Raw genomic sequence first — 3,927 nt, 5'->3', positions numbered from 1 at the left:
AGCTCTACGGCGTCTCGCCAGCGGTATCTGGGCTGGCCGTATCCCGATGTGCAACTAAACAGTTGAATTGTCTGCGAAACAATCGACAATCGATAATGGTACAACTTTTGTGCGATAGTTTAGTCAAAGTTGTGACTCTGCTCTTAAGCAGATTTGAAGAGAAACAAGAATTAATCGATTATTTTATTGACTTTTGCCTATTAATACTGTTAGTAACATATTTATAGTCTTTTATTTTAAAAATGCTAAGAGATTTAGTGTTCAGTATTTACTGTTGCGGTTCCCGAAGCCAGTTAATTGTAACACTTCAAACTATCTTTATAGATGCGGGTGGAAGGGTTGAGAACAGAAACGAAAGCCACTTCAAAGCGGCCGCAACGAACTTACCGACAAAGTAAACACTTATTTATACATCACGGTGTTTTACGAGAACGCCACTTTGTGATCTTCATCGAAATTACTTTCAGCTGGTTGCGTTACAGATCTTCCGGTGCAGGGCGTAATTATTTTACAGCGCAGATATACATCAAACTTTTCTTTCCGTGCATTTAATATCTCAACAGATAGGACACAGAACGTCAACATTAAACACAAACAAGTTAATATGTAATTATATAAATACTAGCTGTTCCCATGTGACTTCAAACGCATAGAATTTTAAATATTTCATTTTATTGTTCACATTTGTCAAATTGTCAATTGCAAATGTCAAAATAACATGACATGATGTCAAACCATGGCAACCTTGCATCCTTGATGTTGGCAACAACTTATGGTCTCTTTCCCACATTAGGGTTTTTATCCAAAATATATACCACATATCGGCGAAGAAATTCAAAGATATGTGTGAAGTCGACCAACCCGCACTTGGCCAGCGTGGTTGACTATGGCCTAATCACCCTAATTTAGGGTAGGCTCCGAGCCCCTCGGTGGGGACATATAGTGAGCTGGTGATATACCCCTAAGTTTAATGGCGTGAAAATATATAGCCCAAAGCGTGACGTAAGTGTAGGGCTTTGAATTTTAAAAATAAGAGTTATTCGAAAATATGCTGTGATTGCTGACATCTTAGGCAATCTTTATTATATTAGTATAGTATACAGTATAGAACTATAGAAGTATAGATTTTCTTTATGAATTTTTCACTTAAAATACATTGATGGTAAAATGAAATTGTGTAATCTATTAAAATATTATGACAGCCAACTAATGTTACCTATAAATGTATTTCTCAAAAGATTCTCTTTCAAATAGACTTTGTATCAAGTAATCTTTTATAACAAATGCGACCGTAAAATCAAATAATACGACCACTCCAGATTTTTTACAACAATCGAGGTGCCCACGGGTGTATTAAACTCCCCTTAATATATCGGACCCATTGTGTAGACGCGAATGGATATTTCAACTTTTTACCGCGATCTCCTAACAAAGTTTTATTTTCGCGCGTCATAAGGAACCCTTGTTTATTTAGCCATTGTTGATGCACCATTTATCACTTTAATTTATGGCGCGTTACGAATGGTCGACATACTTCGACTTGGACGTTTCTTTGTGACTCGATCCTTTTTCTGGCGCGATTTTACAACTTCTGGAATCGACTACCGTCAGATTCGACACAGCGGGTAATGCCCACTATTAACTATTGTTTGCAACTTCGTTATGCACGCCTAGTAATTTTCTCTGGTCTTTCGGATTGTTTCTCGCGGTGGCGGGCAATAAAAACATTTATCAAGTGTCGACATGTTCCTTACCGAGGTGTTAACTAAACAAAGACCACCGAGATTTGTATGCATTATCAAGGCATTTATCTCAAACAACCGGATGTTAAAATTGAACCGTAGAGTATCGAATTTCCAGTAACATTTGAATGTTACCTGATTAAAGTATATTCAACCTTATTATTCATTGTCATTAAATTTTATCTTAGCCAGTATTCGTAAAAATAATCATTTGCATTTTAAGTAAGTAAAACAAAAACATTTGAATTAGAATAAAATGTGAAAGACATGAAAACATTAAAGTCGATTACGGCTTATGCTGATTTTTCATATGAATCTCATTTTGTAAGCATTCAATTTGGATTTTAATTTCCATTACGACTCATGTAGGCTATTAAACGCTTACAGCTTTATGCTCATGTCGGGGGTAATTCACCTACTTCCATGCACTAGGCCAATGGAACGGTTGCAATAAAACTGAATGCACTAAACGTAACACAAATCTCATAGTAATTACTCCGGTCACGGTTGTGTAAGTTTTAATTAATCGCTAAATTACACACGTAGTATTTATGTTGGGATATCGTATCGGGACAGGCTTGCCGCTGTTCGTCGGATACTGGTTTAGGCTACGTTTCCATCGTACTCACGATATTTTTATCTATTATAAGATAACCTCGGGATAAATTTAAAAATTGACATTATAATTCTGATCAAATACTAATTTAATATCTACTAGCTGTTCCCCTGCGGCTTCATCCACATGAAATTACAAATTTATTTGTCAAATCATCAATTGCAAATGTCAAAATGACATGACATTATGACGACCTTGCTTCCTTGATGTTGGCAGCAGCGTATGGCCTCTTTCCCACATTAGAGTTTTTATCCAAAATATTTACCCCTTAAGTTTATCGGCGTGATAATATATAGCCTAAAGCGCGACGTAAATGCTACATTTACGTCGCGCTTATTATTATTTATTTTTTATTTATATTCCATAGGAATATAATTAAAAAAAGGATTATTCAAAAATATGCTGTAATTACTGACATCTTAGACAACAAAGAAGTGTGTGTTTACGCTTTATTATAATAATATAGATATAGATACCAGCTGTTGCTCGCGATTCGTCCGCGTGAAAATAAACAATGTATGATAGAAATTACCTTTCTAACGGTGAAAGAATTTTTAAAATCGGCCTACTAGTTTTTGAGTTATTTCAATACATACAAAGATACAAAAATGAATATATCCTTTTAAAAATATCTACACAGGTACTATAAGACTCCAGATATAATTACTGTTACTGTGAAATTGACAAAAGATCGAAAAAGTTATTGGTTACTGGCCGTTGATATCCATAATTTTCTTTTTCGTTGAAATATTTTCGTTTTTAAATATGAACATTGTTCAGTTCTTTATTTTTTTTAATGCAATGGAAACGCGTCCGACTTGTCAATTTCATAGGGCCCAAGGTGCAATCCGAACTCGTCGAAGTTAGTTACGATTAATGTCAATGACAGCTTCATTCTCTACACGATTCTTATTTCGGTCGGTTTAACAAGAAGCCAAACGCATGAACACGGCTCGAGTACAAGCTTACGTAATGTCACTAGGCTTAAGTGGGAAATCGTTTTGTTAAATTAGACATGTACGACTATAAATTTTTGAAGGTAGTTTTAGATTTCTAATTTGTTTCGTATTATTTATTTGTTTTAGGAAATGATACAAGCATTAAGTTTAATGGAGACATCTTGCACAAGACCGTCCCATACATAACTATATTTAGCAACTCCGTCCGGGTAGAATTAAAATAAAAACAAAAGCAAGTAAACTATGTATGCTTCCAGACTACCATCTACATCTATACTAAATTTCAATAAGACTCGTTCAGGCATTTAAACTACAAAATCTAATAAACATCCATCCATTCTTATAAAATTTCATTCATATAAAATCATAAATTCATATAAATTTCCATTTCCTAATATTTTCCTAACAATATTGTTGTTTTAAACAAAGATAAATAGTATTGATAAATAGCACAGATTAACAAATAACTTTTAAGAAAACAGAATATATCAAAATAGTTAAAAAGCTAACAGTCGTAAGATAGTTATTTTAAACGTTATAATTGGTATAAAACATTATGCAACCACAAGCTTCCTTTAAAATAAGCTATTCAAAACGTACACTTCCTTTA

This window comes from Papilio polytes, unplaced genomic scaffold (genome assembly GCF_000836215.1).
Source record: "Papilio polytes unplaced genomic scaffold, Ppol_1.0 DF823868.1, whole genome shotgun sequence".
NCBI classification, from domain to species: domain Eukaryota; kingdom Metazoa; phylum Arthropoda; class Insecta; order Lepidoptera; family Papilionidae; genus Papilio; species Papilio polytes.
This window is presented reverse-complemented; position numbering follows the sequence as displayed.